The sequence below is a fragment of the Sphaeramia orbicularis genome, chromosome 13 (genome assembly GCF_902148855.1).
Source record: "Sphaeramia orbicularis chromosome 13, fSphaOr1.1, whole genome shotgun sequence".
Taxonomy (NCBI): Eukaryota; Metazoa; Chordata; class Actinopteri; order Kurtiformes; family Apogonidae; genus Sphaeramia; species Sphaeramia orbicularis.
Window position 1 is genome coordinate 30,196,865 of NC_043969.1, and position 20,454 is coordinate 30,217,318.

At 39.3% G+C, this 20,454-nt stretch overlaps 2 pseudogenes; both read right to left on the reverse strand.

Moving 5' to 3' along the window:
• Positions 1 to 1,575: 1,575 nt before the first annotated feature.
• On the reverse strand, positions 1,576 to 5,535 carry LOC115431111 (extracellular calcium-sensing receptor-like; annotated as a pseudogene).
• A 1,750-nt stretch (positions 5,536 to 7,285) lies between these two features.
• Positions 7,286 to 19,803, reverse strand: LOC115431112 (extracellular calcium-sensing receptor-like; annotated as a pseudogene).
• Between the last annotated feature and the right edge of the window lie 651 nt (positions 19,804 to 20,454).

Sequence of the window (20,454 nt, forward strand, 5' to 3'; positions counted from 1 at the left end):
TCATTTTTATTTTTTAACTTTGTTTGAGCCCCTAATATTTGAGAGTTTAAACACACTTTTAATTGACTGCCTAATCTGATGAGAGAGGTGTATAAAACTGAACTTTCAGGCATTTAAACCACATGACCACACGGACAAAGCCAATGTTAAATGTGATGACCCCTCAGCCAGCCCCCTTTTGACAATGAGGCCCCGGTCACTGTGCACTGACCATGAAACCCTGACAGAATGTAGGTTAACATTGCTGTCCAAATTTGACGCCAATTTGACCTTGAAAATGTAAGTCAAGGTCAACGGCCACAAAAATCATTCAAAAGTTTTCAAGATGCATCTAAACACCAAAACTGATAAAGTTTATGTTACGTTATTCAAGATGTTCTTTTTTCTTTTGTTTTGGCGCACATATTTATTTTTTTTTAAAACAAACTTTCATATGCCATTGTTTTTGTATCTATATTTAATTTACTGAGAACATGTAATGTAAAAAACATAAGATTGATTATGGAAGAATTGTTCAAATACCTCAATAATAAAAACAGTTATATCTTGTATTGTAGTGTCATAATATATAGTTGCATTATGTTTCTAATTTCTAATCACTATAACCTGTCCTTTTACTCATGTTAATTTCTTTCTCTATTAATACGAAACAGTCAAAAGGTTATGTTTCAATGTCAAACAGAAATTGCAATTTTTGTTGTGTTTTTTCAGTGCTACAACATATTTCAAAAATAATATATAATTTTTAAGTCCCAGACATTTATAAAAACCAAACAAAACAAAATAGAGAATGTTAAATTCATTAATCACCAAGAATAAGACCTTTGTTAAACTGTATGTGCAGTGCATGAGTTGGAGTGTAAATTATTATCTCACTATGTTAAACATCTCACAGAGGACTTTTGTTCATTAAATGTTTCTTTGTGTTCTTCTCTGGCTTAAACAGTATGATATAACACTTTGGGGCAAAAATGCACAGTATTAATCCAAAACTGGAGGCCAGAATGGCAAATATCTCCACAGCAACTGTAAATTTCCCCGGAGAGCTGATATATGCTGGGATAAATGTGATCCACACTGCACAAAATATGAGCATGCTGAAGGTGATAAACTTGGCCTCATTAAAATTATCAGGAAGTTTCCGTGCCAGGACAGCTAACACGAAGCAAAAGACAGCCAGTAGTCCTACGTACCCGAGCACAGCCCAGAACCCTATAGCAGAGCCTAATGCACACTCTAAGATGATCCTCTCTTTAAATGTGGTCAGATTCTTCATTGGAAAAGGAGGGCTGACAACCAACCAAATAATACAGATCAAAACCTGAATAAATGTGACAGATACTACAGTTATTCTCTGTTGAGGAGGACCAAACCATTTCATGACATTGCTGCCTGGAAGTGTAGCTTTAAAGGCCATTAAGACAACGATAGTTTTTCCCAGGACACATGAGATGCAGAGCACAAAGGTGATTCCAAACGCTGTGTGTCGCAGCATACAGGACCATTCAGACGGTGTCCCGATGAAAGTTATTGAACATAAGAAACACAGAGTGAGTGAAAAGAGCAGCAGGAAGCTCAGCTCAGAGTTATTGGCCCTGACGATGGGGTCGTCCTGTGACGGAAGAACACAGCCGCTGTCATAATGGCCAAACAGGCTCCAGCAACTGAGAATGAGACCAGGATGATTCCTAAGACCTCACTGAAGGAGAGAAACTCCACAGGCTTGGGGAGACAAGAGTCTCTATTTGCATTAGGCCAAAACTCACTGGGACAAGGGAAACAATCAGGAGAATCTGAAAAAAAAGATTAAAAAAATGCCCTTTACTGCTCTGACTGGATCTATAGTTATCTAGTATGTATTTGAACAAATTTACCTGTAACATTGCTTATTTCTCCTTCAGGACATGGTATACAATCATAGCAACAAACAGGTTTTCCTTTCTGCAGCACTTTACGAGTTCCTGGACGACAGCTCTCACTGCACACTGACACAGGCACCTGTCAAATACAGACAAACTCACACATATACTAATGTATTGTACAGATGTTATTACTAAGATTAAAAAAATAATACATAAATGACCCTAGGTCATAATTCTCTGAGTCTCCTTACTTGTGTACTTCCCTCAATCCATCTGATGTCCTTGTTGATATGGACCTCCCTGCCCAGTGGCAGCGATGCATCATAGAATCCTACTGTCACAAACTCATTCCTCCCAGTTTACTCTTCTGCCAGTTTACCAGCTCATATGTGGCCACAGGATCACCATTGGCATCAACGAAACACTATAACCATTCTGAGAGAAATTAACTTTCCTCAGCTGAGTGAAAACCTGTGTGAATTCATTCAATTGTGACAGTGTAGAGATATGGTTAGCAAAAGATGAAATTGAAATTAAACATAATACAATTATTTATCCAAAAAAAAGAAAAATGCGAATTATGGAGATTTGAACTGAAGCCTTTTACTGATTTTACTAGACAGACCTGTGTGGACTGAATCTTAGCAAACTGGTCACAATGATTTGTGGAATTTCTTTCTACACATAATGCATTGTGAATGGCATGTGCTATTGCATACACAGCCTTATACACCATGTTAGTGACTCGGAGATGAGATGTGTCAGTGTATGAGCTCTGGAGATTGTGTATGTCTTCAGTTCCATCACACACCCTCTCATCTGTGCCTTCACCTAAAACACAGAGGTACAAGTGTGTTTCATTCTACAATAGTTATATATACACATGTACTTTTGAATAGAAACTATTTAGTCACTCAAAATGGCCGCATAACCACTGAGCACCAACTATGAGTGATATTACAACTACTTTCTCACCTTTTCCCAGTCTGCAGTTAAACACTTCCTCCCAGAACTCAGTAAGTACAGGGGATGCAGTCACTACAGTAGGAGAGAGATCCAGTAAGAAGTCTCTGAGCCCTGGGATGACAGACTGTTCAATGCTAAATCCAAGGGCTCCTGCACAGAAGTTATACTTCAACAAGTCTGTGTCTGCAACCCAGGCCTCACTGCCGATCCACTGGTGAGGAGGAAAAGGCTGGAGTGACAGCTCCTCCAAAAGGATCCTCATATCTCCAGAGGCTGCAAATGCCACAACAACCATAGATGTTGACCTGAAAGAACAATTTGTATCATATAAATGAAGTTCACATAAAACAGTGGAAAAATAAATACAATAAAAACAGGATTTAAAGTGACTGTTTTCCTACATCTCTAGTGCAAATTAGATATGTAGGCAAGACTAATCAGTGTCAGAGAGCAAATCATCAAAGCAGATTGATCAATAACATACCCATTAAAGGCGCTGTACAGACTTTAAAAGTGATCTTGAAAAAGTCTAATTTTTATATATATGCCTGACTGTAGTCCGCAATTTAAAATGAGATTATCAGCACTAAAATAGGTTATTTCCAAATGCTATTTCCAGCTTCCTTGGTCAGGTCGGACAAGACTGGGCTGATTTACGGTAGACTTGCCTCACTATGACAATACCACAATGACCGACACAGATTAGTAGTGAGAAGTAAGGTGAATGACTGAGGAGTAAGATCTGTCCTTTCTCCTAAAGAAATTGATTTCTTGGATTTATTTTATTGAAATGGTAGACACTGGAACTGTGGCTGGAGTTATATCTATTTAGTTATCTTATCATTTTATGTGTCGATCTATACATTTAATATGTCAGATTATACCTTGAAAACTCACACAACCCGTTTCTCTATACAACAGTATGCAGGGTGGCCACAATCCATTACAGCTGTACATAACACTCTACTGCACCTGGATACTTAACCTGTGCCACTGAAGTGTTTAGAAAAGAAGCATCTCTCAACATAAAGTGAGATGTTTTTGAGCTCTGGATGTTTTAAAGTAACTCTAAAATAAGTTTAATGAGAATATTAAAGTAGAATTGCAACACCAGGCCTATACTCTGACTCTATGAACTCCCAGAGTTTTGTCTTGCAGGATGTTTCTGTACATACCTGCGGATAACTTCAGCCACTCTCTGGATTCTGCTTCGTGGGTGGGTCCGATAGAAAGATTCAGAGTATTCCACACAGATGCCTTCTCTCTGGGCTGCATACAGGAATGATGCCATGCCATTATTCCCATAGTCTGAGTCAGACCGGATGGCCCCTATCCAAGTCCAGCCGAAGTGTTTGACCAGTTTGACCAGTGCATCAGCCTGGAACTGGTCCTGGGGATTGTTCTGAAGAAGCTGGGATACTGTTGTTTATCAGACAAACATGCACAAGTGGCAAAGTAACTGACCTGATGAAAAACAAGTAGAAACAGGTTTAGTAAAATCCTAAACAGTGAAACACAGCAACATCGTTTTACAGACTAAAGGGTCAAAACTATTTACTTGAGGAATATCAAAGGGCCCAATGACGCGTGACATGGCGATTGATGGCGTTGACCCAGACTCTCCAATAATAGCCATACCATGCCAGAGTTTGAGCAGTTCTGACTGGTGTCAAATTCCGGGTCCTGGCCATTTGTGAGCTGAAGGGCTTTTTGCACAGCAATAGACACTGAAGCACACGAGTCATGGATTGGTAACCGAGTGTAACGCCTGGCAGCAGCTCTGTGCTGTTGTTTATCTCATCAATGGCGAATATCATGGTGCGTGCAAAGCGCAGTTCACGAGACGTAATGCTGCACAAACAGATTCATGTCACTCTTGAAACTCACATTTTATAAGAACAAATCACAAGTTTAGAAAGAAGAAATTCCGTTCAGTTATTGAAAATTACTGCATGTAAAGAAATGTATTCAGAGTGTCAGAACAGGAAAATATTTCATACAGTTTTAGATACTTGAGCAACACAATATTTAAAAACATCAATTAAAAAAATCTCATTCAGTCATTGTGCTGTTCGCACCGGTTTAAAACTGTTTTCTAAAAACTATATTTTTCTCACACTTTGTTGTTGGCATGTAATCACAGCAATTTGTCCATTATGATGTTAGAAAAAAAAAAAAAATCACCAAAACATGAGAATAGATTATACTGTCATAATAATGGTTCATATCAGCTGAAGACAACATTCTACAGAAGGCACTTCACACACTATCACTGTTATCAGTGATTCAAACTAATTTGTCTAATATAGTGTATACGAAGTAAAAATAACTAGTAGGCATGTGCAGATTGTACAAAAGTATACATTAAGTTTGCTGCAAGGTCATCATCACCATTAGAACAATAGAGAAAATAGACAATAAGAAGACTGATAAAGCAAACTATTGTCCATTAGTCTAAGACAAGTAGAAATTACTGTTAGCTCATTGTACATTGTGCAGTAGTACATACAAAGTTTTCAGTTTGCTGAGAGTTCATCATGACAACACCTGTATGACTACAGTCTAACATCCTCTCATTCCCACATCTCCCTCTGATTTACCTCCCTGTGCACCTCAGTGGCTCAGGCATGCTGGTGTAGTCATGCACCTCTGTGTGCATGTAGTAATGAATGTTGAAAACACCCCCGATAATGTAGTCACCATCCATGGAGAATGCAGGTTGATGAGTATTACCCTGGAGCTTACATTTCACTGATGTAGCCTTAGTGCTGACTGTGTCAGTATGAGACTTTGTAAACTCAGGCATTTGTTTAAGTCCATCCCCTGATCTATCCCAGACAAGAGCAGAAGGATGTTGGAACAAACCCAGAGTCAGACTCAGACCAATAAACACAGCGGAGTGAATCATGGCTCAATCATTTCCATGTGAGCATGAGTGTGTTCTTCATTGGTTTATATAGATTTTCAGACAAATGCCTCCCTCCTTCTACTGTATAAGAACTTACCAAACAACAGAGGGAGGTGTCATTGTGCTTTATTTAATTATCTTTTTTTCAGTTCTTCCTTTTATTTCACAAATTTTCTTTCACTTTTGCAGATACTTCAAGGATATATTTTCTAATATTAATGTAGGTTTTCCAATAAACCTCCACTTGGAGCTTGTGGCTGACCTCGTGTTAAAAGAGTGTGTCCTCCACAAAGTTCGTCTTCTTCGATTTATTAAAACAAAATTACGAAAACAAAAGCACATACATACAGAGTTCCACTAATTTACGTTACACTGTCCAAAACACGGCACAAATGCAAACAAAACGTCCACAACACCCCGAACACGTTCCGAACACGTTCCGAACACGGTCAGAAAAAACCGTCAGCTCTCCTCGGCCCTAATGCCGTATACCTTCTAGCCCTGTCGCGCACGCCCAAGCTCCGCCCATTGGCACACACAACAACCAAAAACACCTTTTTAAAATAAAATAAAATTATAAAATCACTATTCAGTAATTAATAACAGAACTGAAATAAGCAAATGGCACCTACAATTAATATTTTTTTTCCTCTCCAATTTTCATTTTTTAACTTTGTTTGAGCCCCTAATATTTGAGAGTTTAAACACACTTTTAATAGACTGCCTAATCTGATGAGAGAGGTGTATAAAACTGAACTTTCAGGCATTTAAACCACATGACCACGGACAAAGCCAATGTTAAATGTGATGACCCCTCAGCCATCCCCCTTTTGACAATGAGGCCCCGGTCACTGTGCACTGACCATGAAACCCTGACAGAATGTAGGTTAACATTGCTGTCCAAATTGACTCCAATTTGACCTTGAAAATGTAGGTCAAGGTCAACGGCCAAAAAAAATCACTCGAAAGCTTTTCAAGATGCATCTAAACACCAAAAATGAAACTGACAAGGTTTATATGTTATATTATTCAAGACGTTCTCCTTTATTTTGTTTTGGTGCAAATATTTTTTAATTAAAAAAAAAAGAAAAAGTTGAGATGGCATTGTTTTTGTATTTATATTTAATTTACTGAGAACATGTAGTGCAACAAACACAACATTGATTATGGCAGAATTGTTCAAATACCTCAATAGTAACACAGTGTAGATTTTGTACTGTAGTGTCATAATATATAGTTGCATGATGTTTCTAATTTCTAATCACTATACCTGTCCTTTTACCCATATTCATTTCATTCTCTATTAATACGAAACAGTCAAAAGGTTATGGTTCAATGTCAAACAGAAAGTGCAATTTTTGTTGTGTTTTTTCAGTGCTACAACATATTTCAAATAATATATATTTTTTTAAGTTCCAGACATTTATGAAACCAACAAACAAAACAGAGAATATTCCATTCATTAATCACCAAGAATAAGACGTTTGTTAAACTGTATGTGCAGTGCATGAGTTGGAGTGTAAATTAGTATCTCACTATGTTAAACATCTCACAGAGGACTTTTGTTCATTAAATGTTTCTTTGTGTTCTTCTCTGGCTTAAACGTAGGATATAACACTTTGGGGGCAAAAATGCACAGTGTTAATCCAAAACGGAGGCCAGAATGGCAAATATCTCCACAGCAACTGTAAATTTTCCAGGAGAGCTGACATATGCTGGGATAAATGTGATCACACTGCACAGAATATGAGCATGCTGAAGGTGATAAACTTGGCCTCATTAAAATTATCAGGAAGTTTCCGTGCCAGGACAGCTAACACGAAGCAGAAGACAGCCAGTAGTCCTACGTACCCGAGCACAGCCCAGAACCCTATAGCAGAGCCTAATGCACACTCTAAGATGATCCTCTCTTTAAATGTGGTCAGATTCTTCATTGGAAAAGGAGGGCTGACAACCAGCCAAATAATACAGATCAAAACCTGAATAAATGTGAAACATATTACAGTCATTCTTTGTTGAGGAGGACCAAACCATTTCATGACATTGCTGCCTGGAAGTGTAGCTTTAAAGGCCATTAAGACACAATAGTTTTTCCCAGGACACATGAGATGGCAGAGCACAAAGGTGATTCCAAACGCTGTGTGTCGCAGCATACAGGAACCACTCAGAACGGTGTCCCGATGAAAGTTATTGAACATAAGAAACACAGAGTGAGTGAAAAGAGGCAGCAGGAAGCTCAGCTCAGAGTTATTGGCCCTGACGATGGGGGTCGTCCTGTGACGGAAGAACACAGCCGCTGTCATAATGGCCAAACAGGCTCCAGCAACTGAGAATGAGACCAGGATGATTCCTAAGACCTCATTGAAGGAGAGAAACTCCACAGGCTTGGGGAGACAAGAGTCTCTATTTGCATTAGGCCAAAACTCACTGGGACAAGGGAAACAATCAGGAGAATCTGAAAAAGGACCAAACATGTTTTTAGTAGTGTGACATAACCTGTGGTTATCTCATGCATATTGAAAGACATACCAGTGACATTGCTTGTTTCTCCCTCAGGACATGGTGTACAATCATAGCAACAAACAGGTTTTCCTTTCTGCAGCACTTTACGAGTCCCTGGAAGACAGCTCTCACTGCACACTGACACAGGCACCTGTCAAATACAGACAAACTCACACATATACTAATGTATTGTACAGATGTTATTACTAAGATAAATGTGCTTTCTCCTTACTTGTGTACTTCCCTCCATCCACGGGATGTCCTTGTTGATATGGACCTCCCTGGCCCAGTGGCAGCGATGCATCATAGAATCCTACTGTCACAAACTCATTCCTCCCAGTTTACTCTTCTGCCAGTTTACCAGCTCATATGTGGCCACAGGATCACCATTGGCATCAAACAAAACACTATAACCATTCTGAGAAAAATTAACTTTCCTCAGCTGAGTGAAAACCTATAAAATTTAAATAAATTATACAAATTATGAAAATAATAATTCCATTTTAAACTGGAGAATTGCAGCCTTTTACTGATTTTGTTCACAGACCTGTGTGGACTGAATCTTGGTAAATTTGTTTACAGTGACTTGCGGAATTTCTTTCCACACATAATGCATTGTGAATGGCATGTGCTATTGCATACACAGCCTTATACACCATGTTAGTTATTCGGAGGTGGGCTGTGTCATGGTATGGGCTCTGGATATTGTGTATGTCTTCAGTTCCATCCACACACCCTTTCATCTTTTACATCATCTGAAACACAGAGGCATGGGTGTATTTGATTATTAAATACATTTAATTTATCTGTGATCAGAGGCTGTATCTGTCAATATAAATCAAGCAGCTCTTAAACTGTTAAACTTTGCTCATTATTTGCTCCAGGCCTCTTTTATCGAGTTCTCATGCAGTGTTTCGTGTGCAGTTCCCTGCTCCTTATGGGACACATAGCACTATGGGTTATTTTACACAATACCCTATTTGTGCAGACCTCACATCTGTCTGTAGACCTGTGTCTGACCAAGGCTATGACAGTGATGCATGATCAATTTTGACATCAGATGACACTATATCAGCAGATGAGGAAACTGTATTTATTCACTTGTAAACGCTGTTATTCAACCTGTAGACATCAGACTAGAAATTGAAATAAAACATTTTCCGGGGTTTGCTTTCCTCTTTAAGATCAATCATTGTCTAAAATCATAAAGTCATTCAGCATGTGTTTAAACAACCCAACTTTCTCACCTTTTCCCAGTCTGCAGTTAAATTTTTCCTCCCAGAACTCAGTAAGCACCGGGGATGCAGTCACTACAGTAGGAGACAGATCCAGTAAGAAGTCTCTGAGCCCTGGGATGACAGACTGTTCATGCCAAATCCAAGGGCCCCTGCACAGAAGCTGAACCTCAACAGATCTGGATCTGTGACCCAGTCCTCGCTGCCGATCCACTGGTGAGGAGGGAAAGGCTGGCGAGACAACTCCTCCAGCAAGATCTCATGTCTCCAGAGGCTGCAAATGCCACAATAAACTGTAGATGTTGACCTAAAGGACATTTTATGTCAAACTAGATTCATTTTCAGATTACATAAAACACTGTGGGTGAACAAAAACCATACATTTTAGATTTCAATGTCACTTTTGGAGATTGGCTTGTGAAATCCATTTTAAACTGTTTTCATGAGTAAGCCACATTGATGTCTAACCACATTTTACCACTGGCTGGTACGCCTGGAACACACCTCTAAGGTGGTTTGAAAACAACAAGATGAAGTAGGAATTGAGGTGGCAACTTAATCAGCAGGACAACTGAGAGATGCACTATTTTTTAAAATCTGTCCAATTTTAACTAAAATCCTTTTTTTTTTTTTTTTTTTTTTTAATTATAATCAGCATTAGCATAAGAGAGTACCAACCACAGTACAATGGAGTTATGGCTAGGGCATTAACTGAAAAGTCAGTTTGTTGATGTGGTGACATCTGTGGCCAAGTCGACGGTACTTTGGAGGAGTTGACTAGTCGTTGGTTATTCTCTCTCTCCCTTCCATCACCCGACAGCGCTCGAGCTGTCATTCAGTGCATGTCGATACTCTCATCTTTCTGCATGAAAACATGGAGCGCAGTGAGCAGTAGTGATGCGTGGATCAGGCAGACCTGGCTCAGGTTGGTGCAGGTCCAAAAAATGTCACTTTATTTGTGGGGCGGGTCAAAAAATTCCACAAAGTGGCTTAAAAAAAAAAAAAGACCCGCACATCACTAGTGCATGGCCAAGACTCAAGGAAGAAGACGACTCAGAGTTGGAACTAAACTGACTGTGATCTAGAAAAACCACGGTCTCAGTAATGTTCTGAACCATGTAAGCACCACCAATATTGAATAATAATTTGAACAGCCAGTATGTTGGATTATTCTGTTCATGTATGTCATGAAGACAATGCGCTCTTTTCTCTAACATAGCTACTGTGGCGTCTTTCTGCTGCTGTCTTAACTTTTCCCACTTTATGTTGTTCACTTAAATTTAACAGAAAATTCAAGGTGTTAGCCTATGTTTTGTTTGGTTAAATGTCTGAGAAGGACTGTTGATGCTTGTGTCTTAGTTTTTTATTCTGCTCTTTACTTTACATTGTTAATGTTACAATGAACATTTGTACAAGTTGCTCATTGTTGACTGGCTGTGAGTCTGTGTTGTTCCTCTGCTGTCAATGTGATGACGTCATCATACGACAAGTCAACTCGACTTCGACTTTATTGACAAATCAGTCGATCTGAAAAATGTGAAGTCACTAATGCCTATTTATGACTATATTAAATAGTGTTAAGTATTTTAAAATGAGGATAATTTAATGTCACATGGCAAGTTTCTTATTTCTTGCTCCTAGTTCTCATTTCATTACAACACCCAAAGTAGCAGTAAAGTCTGGCATTTAAGAAAATGTCAGTTTTCCTTCAGTTTTCTAGAGATTTAAGGGCTGAACAGATGCTGGATTTTTGACCTTAAAACTGTGTATTCTATTATATTTCTCGGAGGATACCATTGCAAGACTTAGATATTTTTAGACAGCTGAGAATTCTCCGTTGGAGTTTTGGTGCATAGTTACTGGTGTATAGGGAGACTGATAGGAAATGACAGTGTATGAAAGCTTAGTAATATTTAAGCTACCTGCATGTGGTTACACAACATTCACAACAATTTTAGAATTAACTGGATGCACACAAGGAGGCACAAGCACTGGATGAACCATGAAGAAAATACTATCTTATGAACAGACTTAGTTGCTCATAGGATCTGAATACCCGCTCCTCTGCTCAGGCTACAGCCCTGAGGTGAAAAATAAAGCCCTAACACCTGTCTGTCACAGAGAACAACCAAAGGGTTTGTACATACCTGCGGATAACTTCTGCCACTCTCTGGATTCTGCTTCGTGGGTGGGTCCGATAGAAAGATTCAGAGTATTCCACACAGATGCCTTCTCTCTGGGCTGCATACAGGAATGATGCCATGCCATTATTCCCATAGTCTGAGTCAGACCGGATAGCCCCTATCCATGTCCAGCCGAAGTGTTTGACCAGTTTGACCAGTGCATCAGCCTGGAACTGGTCACTGGGGATTGTTCTGAAGAAGCTGGGATATTGCTGTTTATCAGAAAAACACGCACAAGTGGCAAAGTGACTGACCTGAAGAAAAACAAGTAGAAACAGGTTTAGTAAAAATCCTAAACAGTTAAACACAGCAACATCATTTTACAGACTAAAGGGTCAAACTATTTACCTGAGGAATGTCAAAAGACCCAATGATGCGTGACATGGCGATAGATGGAGTTGACCCAGACTCTCCAATAACAGCCATAACCATGCCAGAGTTTGAGCAGTTCTGACTGGTGTCAAATTCTGGGTCCTGGCCATTTGTGAGCTGAAGCACTGCTTGAAACAGCAACAGGTACTGAAGCACATGAGTCATGGATTTGGTAACCGAGTGTAACGCCTGGCAGCAGCTCTGTGCTGTTATTTATCTCATTGATAGCGAACACCATGGCACGGGCAAAACGTAATTCACGGGATTTAATGCTGCACAAACACATTTATGTCACTGTTGATGCTGACATATCAGAAAAGTTCACAAGTTTAACAAAAGAAGAAATTTCTGCTCATTTATGAACAACTACTGCATGTAAAAGAAGTTTAAGTGAACGTGTTTGATCAGGAAAATAGATTGTACTGTTTTATATAGTTTGATCAACAGAATATTTAAGACATAGATTATAAAAAAAAAAAAAAGTTTTTATTGTTGGCTACATATTTCTAAATCTTTTAAATCTATTTTCTACAAAAACCAGGCACTTTTCTAATTTACAGTGAACATCACTGAATCATTACATGTAAAATAAATACACTCAGTGAAATTTTGAGAATAAATCATACTGTTATATAAATTTAGTCCACTCCGTTTTTAATGCATATATTAGGAAAAGGCATAAAATCCCACATCTGAATTAGTGTTGATAAACAAAAATCTGTAAAAGTCATCTCATCCTCACAATTAAAATAACAAATATCACTGTTCCACACATTCTGATCAACTCAAAATGTTATTTATTAATATGGGGAAATTTCAAACACTGATTTATTGTCAATAATTTACATAATTTTTATGTCTTTCTCCATCTTCATCTAACCTGCTTTTGTTATCAGCGTGTAATTACTGCATATAAAATAAATATAACCCAGAGTCTGACAAAAAAATATGAGAGTAGATCATACTGTTAATGATAATGGTTGACATGACTAACTTCCTGAGACCCAGGAAAGACCAAGTTATGGCTTTTTTCTTTTTATGAAATAATTGCCTATATTGGAAACGTCACGATGCAACAGTTTGTTGGGTTTTTTTTTCCAGATTTTAAAACAATGTTCTGTGAAGGTCAGCTGATACTCTTTCACTGCTGTCGCAAGTAATGCACACTAATACACCTGTTTGAATGCAGGACAAATAACAGGTAGGTAATTGTGTTATAAGCATAAGTACAAAAACATTTGCAACATGATTTAAGCACAACATAAAAACACCTCTTCATCACATCATCTCTGTTACTACAGTCTAACATCCCCTCATTCCCACATCTCCCTCTGATTTACCTCCCTGTTGCACCTCAGTGGCTCAGGCATGCTGGTGTAGTCATGCACCTCTGTGTGCATGTAGATGTGAATGGAGAAAACACCCCCGATAATGTAGTCCCCATCCTGGAGAAGCAGGCAGAAGAGCATTACCCGGAGCTTACATTTCACTGATGTGCTGACTGTGCAATGTTTGACTTTCGTAAACTCAGACATTTGTTTAAGACCATTCTCCTGATCTATCCCAACAAGAGCAAAAGGACCCTCAAAGAAACCCAGAGTCCAGACTCAGACCAATAAAAACAGCAGAGTTAATCATGGCTAAGTCTGACATGAGTGTGTTCTTCATTGTTTATATAGACTTTCAACAATGCCTCCCTCCTTCTACTGTGTAACAACTTCCCAAACACAGAGCAGGGGCCCTTGTGGTTTTATTTAATTACTTATCTATATTCATCATTTCCTTGAGCATCATTCTATCACCTCTTACTTATATTTAGTAATTTTCTTACACTCTTACACCTACAGACATTTTTCCGATCCTATTCTCATTTTATTTTGTTGTATTTCTCTGTGTTATGGCCTTTTAATGGTACACTTTGAATACCTGTCTAGTCTCTCAAACTGACTTGAGAGCTGTAAGTATACAATCAAACTTTCTGGCAAAGTATATGACCATGAATGAAAATGACAAAGTTCACATTATATATGTTTATTAAAGCATATGCACCTGTTCAGACATTCTCCCGTATTTTTTGTGGAGTTCGGGCTTTCAATTTCATACAAACTGTCAAAGGTCAATGTTTTTGTAGTAATTTATTGATATCAAAAGGATGTACTCCGTTAAGGTCTGTATTTTTTCAGCAACTGAACATTATTTATGTCACATTTGTCACCTTAACGTACAAGAAATTAAATGGTCACTAATTTTAATGTACTATAATATACATTTGTATTATCTTGTATCATAATAACCCTTCCTTTTGCCCATACTAATTTCTTTTCTACTGATATGACAGAATGAGTCAGAAAAGTAATGGTTTATTACAGTGTCAGACAGAATTCCATCCTTTCATACAAATTGGTTTTAAAAGTTCAGGACATTCAAAAAAAAAAAAAAAAAAAAAAAAAAACACAAAAGAAAAATTGAGAATGTTAAATTAACCACAAGAATAGACATGTATCATAATGTATGTCCAGTGCATAAGTTATAAATATAAATTACCTTACTATGTTAAACCTCCTACTGTGGACTTTTGTTCATCAAATGTTTCTTGTGTTCTTCTCTGGCTTAAACAGTATGATATAACACTTTGGGGCAAAAATGCACAGTGTTAATCCAAACTGGAGGCCAGAATGGCAAATATCTCCACAGCAACTGTAAATTTTCCAGGAGAGCTGACATACGCTGGGATAAATGTGATCCACACTGCACAGAATATGAGCATGCTGAAGGTGATAACTTGGCCTCATTAAAATATCAGGAAGTTTCCGTGCCAGGACAGCTAACACGAAGCAGAAGACAGCCAGTAGTCCTACGTACCCGAGCACAGCCCAGAACCCTATAGCAGAGCCTAATGCACACTCTAAGATGATCCTCTCTTTAAATGTGGTCAGATTCTTCATTGGAAAAGGAGGGCTGACAACCAACCAAATAATACAGATCAAAACCTGAATAAATGTGAAACATATTACAGTCATTCTTTGTTGAGGAGGACCAAACCATTTCATGACATTGCTGCCTGGAAGTGTAGCTTTAAAGGCCATTAAGACAACAATAGTTTTTCCCAGGACACATGAGATGCAGAGCACAAAGGTGATTCCAAACGCTGTGTGTCGCAGCATACAGGACCACTCAGACGGTGTCCCGATGAAAGTTATTGAACATAAGAAACACAGAGTGAGTGAAAAGAGCAGCAGGAAGCTCAGCTCAGAGTTATGGCCCTGCGATGGGGGTCGTCCTGTGACGGAAGAACACAGCCGCTGTCATAATGGCCAAACAGGCTCCAGCAACTGAGATGAGACCAGGATGATTCCTAAGACCTCATTGAAGGAGAGAAACTCCACAGGCTTGGGGAGACAAGAGTCTCTATTTGCATTAGGCCAAAACTCACTGGGACAAGGGAAACAATCAGGAGAATCTGAAAAGAGATTAAAAAATGCCTTACTAGTCTGACATGACATGTTCTTATCTAAGGCCAGGTCCACAAACAATGGATCGTAGTCAATAATTGCACAGGGATTTGCATACTGTTTCCACCTGCAATTTGCACCTATTCACAGAGGTTATAGTGTTGGTGATTTGCTGGTGCAAACACACCGACCACATTTCCCGCCAGAGTTTCTGGTGTTCCAGGTGTTTGTCTGTTCTTCAGTGACTGGTCCATACTCGAAGTAGTAAAATCTCTCAGACTGCATGTGTCTTATAAGCAAACACGCACACACAGACCTAGCCTCAATGTTCATGTTCTGTAACATTTCATATCTTTAACACATCAACTGAAATGTACATCAATGTAGGCCCCTCTTAATTGTAATTCAGGCAGGCCCTGAAATGTGCATGCCCGACCTTAACGTTCCATGTCACTGAATGTATTTGCAGAAACAGTAATGCTGATGTTGGGTTTGGTGTTACACTGGATGTGTTTCACAAAGCCCATGGGCCCCAGAAGAGGTTGTGTGCAGGTACACAAGTGCAGAAGCTGTAACTTCATGAACAGCATATCAGTCAGGATCAGGATTTGACAGTCATTAATGCCGACTTTTTTTGCAACTGTTGAAATCTGACATTGGGGGTAATAAGGCAGGGTTCTCACTAGGATTTTTCACAGTGTAGGGGAACCATGTACCTTGCACGAGTTTGTAGGGGGGTCTGGGAGCATAAGGCAAGTGATGCTGCTGGGTGGGTGTCAGACAATACCAAGGCACACAAAGGGGTGTTGATTAATGTTCTCATTTCCTGTATGCAGCGCTTTGCGCCAAGACAAAGGAATTATTTTTTCAAATTCAAATCTCGTTATCATTATGCTGGACGATCTCACACACACACACACACACACACACACACAAAGAAACACTGCTATGCTGGTTGAAAGACGGCGTCGCGGGTCAAATCTCAGGGGCCCCCGACGCTGTCCCTGGGGGGCCCCGACGTTAAATGACGCTAGCGAGAACCCTGTAAGGATATATTGATATGCAACAAAGCAGTCTGATCATCCTTATTTTTAATTTTTAAGTACCAAAACTCTGTGACTAGCATGAATACCAACTTCATCCCTCCGAATATCTGACTGAAGTTTTTGCATCATCATTAAACTTCATTCAAGCCTTGCAACACTTGAACATTTGGAAATACAGAGATTTACAGAGACAGAGGTAGTGGTAAGGTCAGGGGCCAGGTTTCAGTAGTCAGTATCTGCACCAGACAACTGCATAGAGAAATTTGTGCTGCTTTTGTAAAAAGGCAGTTTTTGCGCTAAGGCTCATCTGTATAAAAAGCTGATGACTCTGCAGCAAATGTCCCCATGTAAAAAGTCCATAATTTACATCAGTGTAAATGACCGGCCTAACACTGGTGCCACCTGCATGACGCCGCATTTACCACCTCTTGTGAGAGCTTTGTGAATACAGGCAAATATTTTTGTCTCATTTGCATTTTTGTGCCTGCAAAAGCTGTGCAATCCTTTTGTGGATCTGGCCCCTGGTATGTATTGAAAAAGATTACCTGTAAGTTGCTTATTTCTCCTCGGGACATGGTATACAATCATAGCAACAAACAGGTTTTCCTTTCTGCAGCACTTTACGAGTCCCTGGACGACAGCTCTCACTGCACACTGACACAGGCACCTGTCAAATACAGACAAACTCATGCATATACAATATATAGCACAGACCTTATTATTAAGATGAAAATATGACATTAAATTACCCTAGGTATTATTTCTTGAGTATCCTTACTTGTGTACTTCCCTCCATCCATGTGAGGTCCTTGTTGATATGGACCTCCTGGCCCAGTGGCAGCGATGCATCATAGAATCCTACTGTCACAAACTCATTCCTCCCACTTTTACTCTTCTGCCAGTTTACCAGCTCATATGTGGCCACAGGATCACCATTGGCATCAAACGAAACACTATAACCATTGTGAGAAAAATTAACTTTCCTCAGCTGAGTGAAAACCTGTGTGAATTAATATTGTGACAGTGTAAAGATATGGTTAGCAAGAAATGAAATTCTTTTGAACATACAACAATTATTTATCTAAAAAACACAAATTTGGGCATTTTGACTAAATATTTTTACTGATTTTACCAGACAGACCTTGGTGGATTGAATCTTAGCAAACTGGTCACATGACTTGTGGAATTTCTTTCCACACATAATGCATTGTGAATGGCATGTGCTATTGCATACACAGCCTTATACACCATGTTAGTGATTCGGAGCTGAGATGTGGTCAGTGTATGAGCTCTGGAGATTGTGTATGTCTTCAGTTCCATCACACACCCTCTCATCTGTGCCTTCACCTAAAACACAGAGGTACAAGTGTGTTTCATTCTACAATGAGTATATATTTAACGATTTTTTTTTATTTAAACCAAACCTTGAGGGAGACTTATGAAACAAAGATGCACTAAGCACCAACTATGTGTAATATACAGCCACTTTCTCACCTTTTCCCAGTCTGCAGTTAAAAGATTCCTCCCAGAACTTAGTAAGTACAGGGGATGCAGTCAGTTCAGAAGGAGAATATTCAGCAGGGAGTCCTCTGAGCCCTGGGATGGCAGACTGTTCAATGCCAAATCCAAGAGCTCCCACACAGAAGCTGAACCTCAACATGTCTGGATCCTGTGACCCAGGCCTCGCTGCCGATCCACTGGCGAGGAGGAAAAGGCTGACGTGACAACTCCTCCAAAAGGATCCTCATGTCTCCAGAAGCTGCAAATGCCACAATAACTGTAGATGTCGACCTGGAAGAACATTCTGTATCACTAAACTTCAAATGAAACACAGAGGAATAACAAATACAATAAAAACTGGCTTATATTATGTGTCAAATCTACACTTGTAAAAGTGTCATAGATTGTACTTCAAAAACTCACATAACCCCTGTATTGCTGTTTTCTTTTAATGCTACACACAGGTGGCCACAAAAAGAAAGATAATATTTATTGACTGAAATTTCAAAAATATTCTGCCTTTATAAACCCAAAGAATTTTGTCTTGCAGGATGTTTCTGTACATACCTGCGGATAACTTCAGCCACTCTCTGGATTCTGCTTCGTGGGTGGGTTCGATAGAAAGATTCAGAGTATTCCACACAGATGCCTTCTCTCTGGGCTGCATACAGGAATGATGCCATGCCATTATTCCCATAGTCTGAGTCAGACCGGATAGCCCCTATCCAAGTCCAACCAAAGTGTTTGACTAGTCTGACCAGTGCATCAGCCTGGAACTGGTCACTGGGGATTGTTCTAAAGAAGCTGGGATATTGCTGTTTATCAGACAAACACGCACAAGTGGCAAAGTGACTGACCTGATGAAAAACAAGAAGAAACAGGTTTAGTAAAATCCTAAACAGTGAAACACAGGCAGCATCATTTTACAGACTAAAGGTTCAAACTATTACCTGAGGAATGTCAAAAGACCCAATGATGCGTGACATGGCGATTGATGGCGTTGACCCAGACTCTCCAATAATAGCCATAACCATGCCAGAGTTTGAGCAGTTCTGACTGGTGTCAAATTCCGGGTCCTGGCCATTTGTGAGCTGAAGTGCTGCTTGTACAGCAACAGGTACTGAAGCACATGAGTCATGGATTTGGTAACCGAGTGTAACGCCTGGCAGCAGCTCTGTGCTGTTGTTTATCTCACCAATGGCAAACATCATGGCAGAGGCAAAACGTAATTCGCGAGAGTCAACACTGCACAAAGACACTCATGTCACAGGTGAAACACTCCTATCATACCATAAGAACAGTTCACAAATTTAACAAATGAAGAATAATTGTTCTGTTATGGACAACTACTGTATGCAAAAGAAATATATCCCAGAGTACCTGTTTACCAAAACAGGAAAATAGACCATATTGTTGTTTGGTTTTTACAAAAATTCATAATCCTCTCACACTCGTGTTTGTTGGTGTGACTTTGTTCATTATGGTGTTAGAAAATAATCATCAAAAACATGACAACAGAGACAATAGAGAATAGATACACTGACAATGAAACTCCATTGTACTATGTGCAGCAGCACATAAAACAGTTTCAGTTTGCTGCTAGGTTATCATCACACTATTTCTATTACTAGTCTAACATCCTCTGATTCCCACATCTTCCTCTGATTTACCTCCCTGTGCACCTCAGTGGCTCAGGCATGCTGGTGTAGTCATGCATCACTGTGTGCATGTAGTAATGAAGGGAGAAGACACCTCCAATAATGTAGTCCCCATCCATGGAGAATGCAGGTAGACGAGCATTACCCTGGAGCTTACATTTCACTGATGTTGCTTTAGTACTGACTGTGCCAGTCCCAGGCATTTGTTTAAGACCATCCCCTGATCTGTCCCCGAAAAGAGCTGAAGGATGCTCAAAGAAACCCAGAGTCAGACTCAAACCAATAAGCAGAACACAGTTAATCATTGCTGCAGTCTTTGCATGAGTGTGTCTCTCATTGGTTTATATAGATTTTCAGAGAAATGATTTCCTCTTTCTGTGCACTAACTTACCAAACAACAGAGGGAGGGGACCTGGTGGTTTCCACTCTATCCACATGTATGTAAATCATGTATATCCTCAAAAAGTTTTTTGAGAGTTTTATTTTTACTCCACTATAACACTTTTAAATTAATATATCATCTAGTGTTTTCTAGAGATTAGTGTAGAGATTTAAATATGATTTTTTTTAAATCTCAGGTGATGCATATGGTTATGCATAAAACTCATCTAAATTATCTAAAATTGCCTACATGCCTCTGTGAGTTGTTATTTATGTCAAACTATGTCTGGATGCATGTAGATGCCCCCACTATGTGGAATACATTGTCATGATCAACTTGCCTTAATTGAGGAAAAAGCAAAAAAGTGATCACCATGTATGGATGAGTG